At 40.7% G+C, this 14160-nt stretch overlaps 1 protein-coding gene across 2 annotated transcripts in view; it reads left to right on the plus strand.

Annotated features, from left to right (window-relative positions):
- FMN1 (formin 1) overlaps positions 1-14160 on the plus strand; it is a 425302-nt gene that overhangs the window by 158747 nt on the left and 252395 nt on the right. The window lies entirely within an intron of this gene.

The following is a 14160-nucleotide window of genomic DNA, read 5'->3' on the forward strand; positions in this document are numbered from 1 at the left end:
AGAGGGATAAGAGCTTCTGTACTAAGAAAGGGGTTGGCTTTGATAGGAATGTGGACAACCACTTCTAGTAATAGGTCCAAAGGCAGGGACTGTGGGAGGCGGGAGGATGTGCAAGTTCTTCTTCACGAAGCAAAGTTATCAGTTAGGAGTGAAGATGAAACAGTAATAGTAAAACAGCAGCTAGCCCTATGTAATATTGCAGCCTATATGCCAGGCACTGCTCTAAGCATTGAACAAATGCTTAATAACTCTAATCTTCACAACGACCTTGTTAAGTAGGAATCATCATTATTCCCATTTATAGATGAAGAAACAAGACCCAGTAGTAAAATATGCCCCCCAGGTCCCACTGCTTGTAAATGGTAGCTAGGATTTGAACCAGGCCTTCTGGGTATGAAATCTGTTCTCTTAATGGTGTCGCTTTACTGCCTCAGCTCTGTGACTCCATCAACAGTAGTCACGATCTGTCTGTAAAGTGAAATCAACTCATCAATGCTTGATTGGAACCGAGAGGTATGCTCATAAACCTGGAATACTTTGTATAAGTTCTTTTAATTGTGCAAATAACACCAGAGATGGTCCATTACATTTGATGGTTTGACTTAATGATTTTTTCACTTTACAATCAGTTGATCAGGACAGAACCCCAATGTAAGTTGAGGAGTATCTGTAGTTTTCTGTAGAAAAATCAGAAAATAGAAGTGTATACACACAAACAGAAGAAAATAATTCATTTATCAACTGTTTTTAATAACTATGGAGTATTATAGGATTAATGGATAATATGTAAGAAATTCACTGTTTTTGAACCTTTAAGCTAATACTCATTTTTGCTATTAAAATAACATTGTAATAAATACTTGCATCTAAATCTTTGAACATATTCTAGAATTTATTGGTGGGGGATTCAAAGAATGAGTTATTAAAATCATTATGTACTCATTCAGTGTTTGATACCAACTACCAAATCAACCTCCCAAAAGGTAGTCTACTTTTCTCTTCCCTAACTAATGACCCTAAGTGTCCTACAAGTGGAATACTGTGGTGTCTACCTCCATAGATTAGAGAAAGTAAGTCAAGTAAAATGCTTAGCACAATTCCTGGTTCATAGAACACATAAAAACAATAACTGATAATACTAGCAGCAGTTCTAGCAATAGTAATTGTTTTTGTTTTTAATGATTTTAACACTTCATGATTACATATATTGATTTTTAGACAGCATTGTGTCTCATGAGATAAAAATGTGAAAACATTTCGTGAAACAAGTAGACAAATAATTGATCTATTACTGCTTTATCAATATTTATTTGTTTACCAACAAGGTTGGACATTTGTTCATATGTTTATAGGACACAGAAACATGATGACTGTGACTTTCTATTTCTATGACGTCTGTTATCACAGAAACTAATGCAGTCAGTGGGAATATGTGAATTTCATGAGTCTGGCCTCCAGCTTGCCATTCATGAGAGCCAGAGGGGATGGAACAGCCTGAGGCTGTATCATCTGATGGCTAGATACATCTGGCTGCTTATTCAGCTGTGACTTCTTTATTAGGGACAGCTGTGAACACGGCTCCAGGAGTTGCCTTCGTGAAATGAAGCATATGATGGCAACTGGAAGAAGAGAACGAGTACATATTGCTAAAGGTTTAATGAGGATAGCAATGGCCAAGTGGAAAAAACCTGTGGGTGGGGATGAATTGGTGCTGACTGGTCATGCCACGAGAGCTGTATTTCAGGAAAGCATGAGTTGGGCCGGCTCCTCTGGAGAGGGCTAGGCCTGAGTCAGATCTGCCCTGTGGATTGCAAGTCCTCCTTGCATTTCGTGCTCTCAGGTACATCAGAAGCAGACCCTCTCCACAGTGCTGGCTCCTTCTGATGGTAGAAAGCTAGGCTTGTGGATCATGATGGTTTTTCGTCTTCCTCGATGGATATTTATTGGGTTTGGATAGTGTGCTGTGGACATTAAGAGCATATAGATTCTGGAGTTAGGCTTCCTGGGTTCGAATCCTGGCTGTATTTCTTATTACCTGTGTAAGCTTGGGCAACCGTTTCAGCTGTCTGTGCCTTGATGTTTTTTACTTCTAACATGGATATGGTAATAATAATAGTAATTCCCACACAGGGAGTTGAACAATGAGAACACATGGACACAGGGAGGGGAACATCACACACCCGGGCCTGTCAGGGGGTGGGAGTCTAGGGGAGGGATAGCATTAGGAGAAATAGCTAATGTAGATGAGGGGTTGATGGGTGCAGCAAACCACCATGGCACGTGTATACCTGTGTAATAAACCTGCACGTCCTGCACATGTATCCCAGAACTTAAAGTATATTAATAAAAAAAATTTCCACATAAAATTTTTAGGAGGATTATTTGAGTTTATGTATTTTATCTAATGTATGATACACATTTTCTATACCTGAAATTAGGATGTGTTTTACAATGGGCATTGTACAATTATAATAGCAGTTTTACTTTCTTTTCGGTATATAAATACTGATGCATCTTAGAATCGGTGGTGTCTTGTATAGGAAGAAATAGGGCATTTGTAAACATTAAAACATGGTTTGGCAACATAAAATTCTATCTTAGTGTTATCATTTGTTCTCTTGACCTACCAGGTCTCTGGTCTCTATTTTCTTGTAATGACCACTGTGATAACACATTCCAAATTCTGTCCTCTCCTCACTTCCAGTGGTGATTCTTTTCCGTTTCAGTCAGCTAATACTATCTGCATCTCAATTCTGGCTCTTATATTTACTTAAGAAGACAGTTTTAGTTTTTTGTTTGTTTGTTTGTATTTGACATGGAGTCTTACTCTATAGCCCAGGCTGGAGTGCAGTGATGCGATCTCAGCTCACTGCAAGCTCTGCCTCCCGGGTTTACGCCATTCTCCTGCCTCAGCCTCCCGAGTAGCTGGGACTACAGGTGCCCACCACTACGCCCGGCTAGATTTTTGTATTTTTAGTAGAGACGGGATTTCACCATTTTAGCCAGGATGGTCTTGATCTCTTGACCTGGTGATCTGCCTCCCTCGGCCTCCCAAAGTGCTGGGATTACAGGCGTGAGCCACTGCATGTGGCCTTTGAAATGATAAATTACAACATTCCTGTTTCTACCTACCAACTTCTATCATTCTGGCTTTTTCCCACAGTTCTACCGAACCGCAGATGCCTTCTGGCATCCTCAGGGGCTTAACTCCAGACATCTTTTTCTCTGTGTCTATCAGCCCTTGCTGTCTTCACTTCCTTCTCCGAGACACAGAGATTCTGTAATGCCGCATTCTCGGTGTTATCTTTGATTTCTTTACCCCATTGCCTTCTGTAGCAGCCATCTGGTAAACCCTAGCCTCGAGAGATCCAAACGTTTGTCTCTTCCTACCTTTTTCTGGACTACAAAAGCTATTGAGGAAAACTAATACCACTGTCAAGGTTCTGCCACTGTGGATTTGTGGTTTCTGGTTACAAACGGGTCCTCCAACTCGAGCGTGTGTTCCTCGTCCACATGCGACTCTCAGCAGCTGCTGTTTCAAATAGTTTCCATCTCACTCAGAACGTCTAGTTCTCTCTCTCTCCCTTTACCCTGTGCATTTGATCTCATTTAAAAGCCATAAAGAGGCTTCAGAGTATGGTAGAAAATACATTAGAAAGGTCGGGAGACCTGTGCTCTGCCGAACAGCCATGTGACTTTTTTCTCCTTGTGTGTTCATAAAATGTGTTTCCATCTGCATAAGGAGCTGAGATTCTCTGTGCTATAAGTCAAATGAGTCAATGTATTTGGGTATTCATTTCTTAGTTTCCTTATACGTATTTTGAGGAAGGGGGTTAGTCTAAGTGACCTCTGAGACTCTATCCTTCAGATGCTGATTTTTGTGGTGTTAAGTGTGTATTTCTTCAAACCAGCTTCAGTTTGCAGATAGAGACTACTTCTGACAATGTCATTTCTTAGGTAAAACAGGAACATTCTTTCTTGTCACAGAAAGCAGGAAATCGTGTTGTCTTTTTGTGATGGCAAATTTTATCTGTTTTCTATTTTATTATTTTCAAGCTAGTGAAAATGACTTCTTGTTTAGACTAGCATCGGATCAATACGAAGGAGGGGGCATTTGAAGAAATTTAAGAAGTATTTTGTTTCTGTATTAGAGTTAATGAAGAGTTTCCCTTGAACCTCAGACTGGGGCTTCTGGGGAAGAAGAATGTGTTTCCTGACCAGGTTCTATTCCACAGAGTGGATAGGGCATGTGGCCAGCAGCCCCTTGAGGTTTGCCACCCCGTGAAACCAAATATTTCTATGAAATGAGCTGATGCCCTTCACAGGCTGCCCAGATGGTGCATTTTAAAAACAATCTCACAGGTTATCTTGAGTTTTGCCAGTAAAGTGGGGTTTCCGAAAGTATCTTGCCTTTTTTATTTTTATTTTTTCCTCTCTGTTTCCTTCTATATTTTTTCAAACATTTGAGCATTATTTCCAGTTGCTAGAATTTCAGGCGAACTTCTGTAGGGTAAAGAAGAACCCAGTTCCTTTATATTAGCTCTTGGCTCACTGTCAAGTTCACTTTGTGGCCTCATCAACTTGGATAGCAGAGAGCTTGGAGTTAGAGTCAAATGTAGGAGCTTAACTTTTTATAATCTGTATACACGTGTCACTTTCTGGCCCTCCCCAGACATCACTGTTTGGGGATAACTTACACATGCAGTGGTTCTTGACTTTGGATGCCTATCGGAGTCACCTGGAAAGCTTTTAAAAATTCCAGTTCCTAACATGCATCTCATGCCAATTAAGTCTATGTCTAGGGCTGGAATGCAGACATAAGTAAATTTTAAACTTCCCCAGGTGATTCCACTATGTAGTCAGTGTTTAGAGCCACTGGAATAAAGGCTTTCTGGGGGTGGGGATTACAGGTTGACTCACAGACAAGTTTTGACTTGGCACAAGTGACCTGATTGTTTCTGTAGGTCATCTTTCCTGATTTTGATGCTAGTAACACTGAAGTGGGATCCCAGGTGGTGAGCTGTGGATGACTGATTTTCAGAAGCCTGTTAGTACAACTTTTGAGCAGCAACTGTATTTTGGCTGTGAATCAGTGTGTGCTTTTCTTCATATGCTCCTGTCTATGATAGTTCTAACCCTCTGCAAGAAGGGACAGCAGGTGCTGTGTATATTCGTGTGTGTGTGTTGTCTCCATTTCATTTGGTCTTTTATTGTTTATCCCGTTCACTTTTAACACTAGATCGTTTCTCACTGTATCACTTATGAGAAAGTCAGTTATCCAGAAAGATCAGGTTGCCTGGGGGAAGAACAAAGCTAAAACAACTACCATCAAGCAACAACAGAACCCAGAAGATTTGAAAAGGGCATGTTAAACTGAAACGTCTAAAACTAGTTTTTCTGGCTATCCATGATTCTGGTTGGCTCTGTGTTCACCTGTGTGCGAATGTAGTCCCCAATTTCTTTAAATTCCAGGCCCATTGTATACAGTTCTCACTAAGAATGCTTAAGAGTTCCTAGAGTTGCCAGATAAAACACAAGATGTGAACCTCAGATAAACAATGAGTAATTACTTAGTGTATTTCAAATCTTGAATGGGACACACTTCACTAAAAAATTATCTGTTATTATTCTGAAGTTCACATTTAACTGAGCATCCTGTACTTTTATTTTCTAAATTAAAATAGAAAATAGGTATAGCTCATACGTCCTGGCACCCTGTGGAGGTACGGACTAGACTTCTGGACTAGAAGACCAGAGTGCCGTCCGTGTTTTCTGTCCTGTGTATTCTTGATGTGAGCCTGCTTCCCATATTTCTGTAGAGATGCTGCTGCTGAGCTTTCTACCCCAAACTTACGCATTTAAAAAAAAAACACATCTGATAGGTTTTCTTGTCTTTGGTGTTAGGATTGAGAGATGCAGACTTAAAAACAGCACCCCCACACTCCACACAAATTCAGATCTTAAATTTTGAATGGTAGGAGCAATGCAAATAGGACCTTACTCTTAGAGGCAGTAAGCCCAGCGACAGCTGCAATATGTTATATTTTGGAGTACTTTTCCACCACGTGGGAAATGCAAGTGCCCTGTCTCCCTTAGAAACCTGGGCAGGTAGCCTGGCCTCCTGGGTACTTGTCTGGCCTGGTTTACTAGAAAATTCCACTCTCCGTGGAGTTAAATCTGGCTTTCACCTGCCTCTTAAGAGACTGACCTTGACCTCTCTCTCCTGAGGTTCATTTTATCAGTTTTAAATAAAGGACTTTGTCAGTTATTGAGTCAAAGCACAAGCTAAGGACAGAGATTCTCCTACCATTTTCAATCAAGTCAACTAATGCTTACATATGCATTATATAATCATGATATAAAATAATATGTGTATTACATGAGGAATGTGCTTTTTCTTACAGGTACTTTGTATACTGTTTGAGTATACGTTCTGTTTGAGTTAGGCAATTTTTCCTCACTGATTATAAGGTAAACCTAGTCTTAGAAATGTGCGTGTGTGTGTGTGTGTGTGTGAAAATTTGGACATATCCTCTATTGTTTATAAAGAAGGATCCTGAATAATTTCAAATAGAATAAAGTAGAATTAGTATTTATATATTAAACAGTTATACTTAAACATTTGATCATATTTTCTTTAGATTTTTAAAACCAGTGCTGAGGTCCCTTTTGTTACCTCCGTTTATTCAGTTTCTCTGCCTCTTTCCCCAGAGATGGTTAACTCTCCCAGCATCTGTATGTGGCTACCGCCATGCAGAACTCTGTGGGTTGCTGTTTACAATCAACCTCTGTGTGTGTGTGTGTGTGTGTGTGTTCCTAAGCAATATATAGCAGGGGTTTTTTAAACGCCATTCAAATGCTGTCACAGTGTAAGTTTTGACAGTCATGTCATCGTAAACATTATCAGTTTTATCTCTTCTTTTCCAATTCTTACATCTCTTAGCACATTATCTCACGCCTCTAGTTTAACGTAGGAAAATGTGGGTCATGGTGTACATTTTTAATCGTGCCTCCTGAAGTTTTCCCATTACTTTTAAAGTTTGTTGAAAGTTCTTGATAGATATTCTGAATCTGATTCTCTTTTTTTTTTTTTTTTGAGACGGAGTCTCGCTCTGCCGCCCAGGCTGGAGTGCAGTGGCCGGATCTCAGCTCACTACAAGCTCCGCCTCCCGGGTTTACGCCATTCTCCTGTCTCAGCCTCCCGAGTAGCTGGGACTACAGGCGCCCGCCACCTCGCCCGGCTAGTTTTTTGTATTTTTTAGTGGAGACGGGGTTTCACCATGTTAGCCAGGATGGTCTCGATCTCCTGACCTTGTGATCCGCCCGTCTCGGCCTCCCAAAGTGCTGGGATTACAGGCTTGAGCCACCGCGCCCGGCCTTTTTTTTTTTTTTTTTTTTTTTTTTTGAGACGGAGTCTCGCTCTGTCGCCCAGGCTAGAGTGCTGTGGCCGGATCTCAGCTCACTGCAAGCTCCGCCTCCCGGGTTCACGCCATTCTCCTGCCTCAGCCTCCCGAGTAGCTGGGACTACAGGCGCCCGCCACCTCGCCCAGCTAATTTTTTATATTTTTTAGTAGAGACGGGGTTTCACCGTGTTAGCCAGGATGGTCTCGATCTCCTGACCTTGTGATCCGCCCATCTCGGCCTCCCAAAGTGCTGGGATTACAGGCTTGAGCCACCGCGCCCAGCCCTGATTCTCTTATATTCCAACTTAGCTAAGAAGATTTTTTTCTTTTTACAATCAAAGAATGATGTGGAGCCTTACCTGTGTCATTCTGTATCATTCTGAGATTTTGAGATACAATAGGTTTTCTCCATGAGTACATTAATGTGATAATATATAGTTCCTACAATTGATAAATTGTCAGATAATATATAGTTCCTACATTCTTAGAACAAATGCTGCGTAATCGCTTGGTAGTTTGGTTGTTTTTCACAAATTGCTGAATTAGATTTGTTATTTTTAGGTTTTTGTTTCTTTTAATTGTTTTTATCTTATTTTATTGTGGATTTTAATTTAATTGCATTATAGAAAGCATTACTTTTGCATGGCCTGTGTGACAGTATTTGAAAAATTTTTGAAGGGTTTTCTTTGTGAATCATCAACTTTTTGCAAATATATCAGTGATATACTTTGAAAATATATGTTCCGGCCGGGCGCGGTGGCTTAAGCCTGTAATCCCAGCACTTTGGGAGGCCGAGATGGGCGGATCACGAGGTCAGGAGATCGAGACCATCCTGGCTAACATGGTGAAACCCCGTCTCTACTAAAAAATACAAAAAACTAGCTGGGCAAGGTGGCGGGCGCCTGTAGTCCCAGCTACTCAGGAGGCTGAGGCAGGAGAATGGCGTAAACCCGGGAGACAGAGCTTGCAGTGAGGTGAGATCCGGCCACTGCACTCCAGCCCGGGCGACAGAGCGAGACTCCATCTCAAAAAAAAAAAAGAAAATATATGTTCCTGAAAAAGATACATGTTGGTTTGTTCTGGGCTGTATATATAATCAAGACTGGTAATTGTGTCAGTCATTATGTTTTGATTTGCTTGATCTATTAACTTCTGATAGAGGGATATCTCATATCATTTGGATTAATTTTGTTATTTCAACTTCTTTTGGTTCATAGATTTTAAATGTATGATGTTAGTTGTGTTCAACTTCATGATTACACTCACTACCTAACTTAGGAAATAAAACATTACAAATATATTTGAAGCCTTCTGTATGTCCTCCCCCATCCCCCTGGGTACAGTTGTTATTAATCCCATGTTTTATACTTATAACAATAATGTGTAAAATCCCAAAACAGTGGATAGCATGGTTTTTACGTGTTTTATGAGTCTACAAAATGGCTTCCACTATGTGTATTTTTTGGCAGCTTTTTTTCTCGAAATAATATTGGTTACATTTATCTGCATTAGTATGTATAGCTCTATTTCTTTCATGTTAATATCTGCATAGTATCACTCTGAGTGAATGTACATCTTAATAATTGCTTGTCTTTACTGCTGGTGATGGAAATTTAAGTGTATTCCTATTTTTCACTGTTAGAAACAGTGGTTCCATAGTGTGCTTTTTAATACTTGTATTCATGTGTAAATGCTTCACTAGAGGATAAACATTAGAGTAGAATTTCTGATTTTTCTTATGTGCACCTTTAAATTTGATAGCTATTGTCAAAATACTCTCTAAAGTGATTGTTGCAGTTAATGCTGCCATCAACAATGTGTAGAATTCTAATGCATTCTCACCAGCAGTATTAGCAGACTAATTAATATTTGTAATTCTGATAGGTGTGAAATAGTATTGCCTGTAGTTTTAATTTGCACTGTCCTGAGAACAAGTGAGATTGTGTCCTTCTGTATGTTTATATGTTTATTAGCCATTTGGAGTTTATCTTCCATAAATTGACTGTCCTTTTGTTCATTCTTGTTCATTCTTCTAATGGTTGCTTTCCATTTTATGTGTTTCTAGGACTTGTTTATTCTGGATGCTAACATTTTATTGGTTATTTGCATATGTCTTCTCCATTTATGTGGCTTATCGGTTTCTCCTGCCATCTTTCAACAGACACGATTCTGGTATATTTTAATATAGCTGTATCACTAGAAGTGATTCTTGTGTATGGTTTTGAAGTATGAATATTTTTCTTAAATGTGGCTTTAAAACATAATCTATCACCCCCCACAAAATTCAGTGCAACCTCAAATCACATATCATGTTTCCATATGTTGCTTGACTTTATTTACATGCTTCCTTTTATACTCTATTTTTTGGGTTTTTTTGCTATCCGTGTGTCAATGCCAGGGTCTCTCCCGTTTTTGTTCTTTCCTGTTATCCTTTCTTGCACCATATGCTACACTTCCACTTAATTATTCAGTATCTTTTACTCACAGACTTTTCCCTTGACTGTATCTGAGTTTATTCAGCTTTTGCACCTTTTATGTCAATGACTGTTGAGCATTTTGTTTCTAGTATTTCAGAATTTTACAAATCACCTATTGTTTCTTGTCTTTTAGTGTATTGCTTCTCTCATTATTGTTGTTGATGATGATTATTCTTGCCTTTATTTTGGTAAGGATTCTAAACATTACTAGAATATTTTCCTATGTTCAGTATTTAAATTTGCATCGGGTGATGTCATGTTTCCATTGTTGATTGTGTTGACTACCTGGATGCTTAGGTTTCTTCTTCTGTTTGGAAAGTTTGGCTTGAAGGCCCATGATCTATAGGAAGATTTTTTTCTTAAGTTTCCCCTTCCCCCTCTCCGTCCCCTTTACGCTTACTTGTTTTGCAGTTGTCTTACCTGGTAAGACCCCCAGACTAAGATGCTCCTATAATAGCGTATTGGATTCCCTAGCCTGAGGTGATAGTGGATGTTGTAGCTTTAGTCGACTGGTGACAGGGATAGATGGATTTGAGGTTTGGTCTTTTGGTTATTTTTATTTTTGAGACAGGGTCTTGCTGTGTCACCCAGGCTGGAGTGCAGTGGTGTGATCATAGCTCACTTCCACCTGGAACTTACGGTCTCAGGAGATCCTCCCATCGTCTGCCTCCCGAAACACTGGGATTACAGGCTGCAGCCACCGGGATTACAGGCTGAGACCCCCAGGCAGTAGTTGACAGCCTCTTCCAACTTCCCTTTCCCATCTGGGAACTACAGCTGTGTCTCAGTCCCGTTTTCTAAGCCACAAGCCTGGGCCTCGCTCCCTGCCCCTCTTTAGTGCTGTCAGTCCGTGTTACTCCGCAGTAACTTGACTCTAGGATGCTCTGCCTGCCCTGCCTGCCACAGGAACTGGGGCACAGCAGGCCAGTGCTTCAGGCCTGAGGTGCCACTAACTGGTTTGTCCCATTTCTATTTCTCAGAGATGTAATTCTGCTTTGGTATTTGTCTGTGTCTTTTACTTGCTTTTTGTTACAATTTTCATTGTTATATGGACTTAGGAGGGAGCTGAAAACTGTGAATCTTTCACAGCAGGAGGTCTCTTAGAACACTTTTAACTTTTTTAGTAACATCAGATTGGAAGTTCCCCTTATTTGTTACGATATTTCTCAGCTAGTTACCACATCCATACTAGTCTACTTTTCAAATCAAGGAAAAGTGTGGTTTCTCTTTGGCTCATCCTTGTCTCTCCCCAGTCTCCCCTCCATACCCAATCCTTCAAGTCTTGCCGTGGCTCTTGGTAGCAAATTTAGAGTTTAAATATGAAGTACAATTGGCTATCTATATTCTCAGATTCTGCATTTGCAAATCCAACTAGCTTCAGATAGGAAACATTTGGGGAAAAATACCAACACATCATACAAATTAAAAAAGCATTTACATAGCATTGACATTGTATTAGGTATTTATTATAAGGAATCTAGAGGTGATTTAGTAAGATATGTGTAGGTTATATGCAAATGCTACACCGTTTTATGTATGAGGACTCCAGCATTCATGGATTTTAGTATCCTCGGGTCCTGGAACGAATCCCTCCCACCAAGGGATGACTTTATTGTGACTGCCACCTAGTGATAGGAGTTGGTTACTTTCAGTTGTAGCTGAAATTTTATTCTAGTTGAGTGAGCCTTTTCTAGATTTGTTTCGTGGCCATTATTTAACCGTTGCTGACTATGATTTTTTAAAACCACATAGGTAGAAAGAAGATTATAAGTTTTTGGGGACCACGTATTCATGGAATTCTAAACTGCTTAGCACCTCCATTATGACAGAACGTAAAATAAGGGTAACAGAAAAGGACAGAGTAGAAAGCGGGTTATCCCAGGATTGGCAGCTAGAGTTGGACTTCATGACAGTTTTCTCTGTAGTAAGGTGTCCACCAAATGGTCTCAGGCCTTGAATACTTACCTTTTCAATATAGGTGAAAGTCAGAGACATAGCCACGAATTTCCTGACCTTTGTACCTTTTATATCATCCCAGAACATGAAGACTCAATATCTGTCCTAAACTAATTTTTTGAGTATTAAACAATATAAGCATATTCATTTCTCCTATTTTATCCTCTTCCCTTAAACCTTTTTCTGTGTGTGTGTGTGAGCCCGTGGAGAGAGAGAGCAGTTGGTGAGACTCCACCCCAGTTGTTCGAAGCGTCCAAAATGCTATGAGTCTCTAAATTGTTAACTTGACTGAAAACTTACCAAGTGTATTCATCGGCTATTGCTGTAATAATGCTGTGTAACAAGCCATGCTAAAATTTAGCCGTTTTCAGTAACAAGCATTTGTTAGCATAGGTGTAAAGGTCCACTGTGGTTCAGCTGAGCTGGTTTGGGCTTTTCAGGCTGTTCTTGACTGCTGACTGTGGCTAGGGTTTAAGTCTGCACCGTATATCTTTCTCTGGGACCCTGGCTGAAGGAGTAGTAGCCTCCCAGAATATGTTTTTCTTATATGAAATAGCAGGAGTACTGGAGGCAAGTCAAACTATGTGATTAAATTTAAATCCCTCCCAACATCATGTCAGCTTATATGCCACTAGCCAAAACAAGCCATATGGCCAAGCCTAAAGCCATAGGAGGTATTCTACACTGCCCTGAAAGAAAGAGATGAAAGCAGATGAATATTCATTAAAGTCCCAGTCGTTCACATCAATATATAAAATGATCAAATGAAATACAATGAAGTCTTTTAAGAAAACAAAGGCTTAAAAGGTTAATACTGGAATATAAATGCTGAAAGCTCTCAGACATTTCAAAGATACACATCCTGAAAGCCTTTTAAGGTTGGAAATGTGTGCTGTTTCTTTTTATATACACATGCTTCGTTAAGTGTCTGGTCCACAGAGACACTGAGCATGTGCATGAAAGACGCTAACTAAGCATAATGTCTTTCTTTTTTTTTTTTTTTTTTTTTGAGACGGAGTTTTGCTCTTGTCTTGCAGGCTGGAGTGCAATGACATGACCTCAGCTCTCCACCTCCTGGGTTCAAGCAATTCTCCTGCCTCAGCCTCCTGAGTAGCCAGGATTAGAGGCACCTGCCACCACGCCTGGCTACTTTTTGTATTTTAGTAGAGACGGAGTTTCACCATGTTGGTCAGACTGGTCTGGAGCTCCTGACCTCGGGTGATCCACCCACCTCGGCCTCCCAAAATGCTGGGATTACAGGCGTGAGCCACTGCACCTGCCCACATAGTCTTACAGTGACCAAATCTGGTGGTGGTGGTGGTGGGGGGAAGGTTTCCCAAGCAAGCAGTCAGTTCTGCAGTGGACACTAGCAGCTGGGTATTCCCCAATTCAATAGTGACACTGTTTACCTGGTGATAGTATTTAATCCCACAAGTTGAGGGTTCTGTCCCACAGGACTGCGCCCCTTTCGGATGCCAGTGACAAGTCTGAGCTTCCAGAACTTCTGACTGACCAACTTCAAGTTGGGGTTCTCACAACCCCAGCCTCTTTAGATTTGTTTAATTTTCTGGAGTTGCTCACAGAGCTCAGGGAAACACATTTGCTGGTTTATTAGAAAGCATAGTACAAAGGACAGAGATGAGGAGATACATAGCACAAAGTATGGGGGAAGGGGCATAGAGCTTCCATTTCTTCCTGGGCGCACCACCCTCCAGGAACCTTTTCGTGTTCAGCTGTCCAGAAGGTTTCTGAACCCAGTCCTCTTGGGTTCTCATGAAAGCTCTATTGTGTACACACGAGTGATGAAATCGTTGGCCATTGGTGAGCAACTCAACCTTTAGTTCCTCTGCCCTCCCCACAGGTTGGGAGGTGGGACTGAAAGTCCCAGCCCTCTAATCTTGTCTTGGGTTTTCAGGTGACCTGCCCCCATCCTGAAGCTACCTAATGGCTTCCAGTTATTGGTCAATCATTAACATTAAAAAAAAAAAAGACATCACTTTGGAAAGTGTAAGGATTTTAGAAATTGTCAGGAAATGGGATCAAGGACCAAATACATGTTTTGCAGTATCACAGACACTAATCTCATGCACACGGACTCTGCCTTCATGACCTGATCATCTCCCAAAGGCCCCATCTCCTAACACCATCACCTTAGTGGGTAGGATTTTAACGTTTCATTTTTTTTTTCTGAGAGATAGTGTCGCTCTGTTGCCCAGCCTGGAGTGCAGTGGTGTGATCTCAGCTCACTGCAACCTCCACCCCCTGGGTTCAAGTGATTCTCTTACCTCTGCCTCCTGAGTAGCTGGGATTACAGGCGCGAGCCA

The sequence above is a fragment of the Trachypithecus francoisi genome, unplaced genomic scaffold (genome assembly GCF_009764315.1).
Source record: "Trachypithecus francoisi isolate TF-2019V2 unplaced genomic scaffold, Tfra_2.0 Lachesis_group3, whole genome shotgun sequence".
NCBI classification, from domain to species: Eukaryota; Metazoa; Chordata; class Mammalia; order Primates; family Cercopithecidae; genus Trachypithecus; species Trachypithecus francoisi.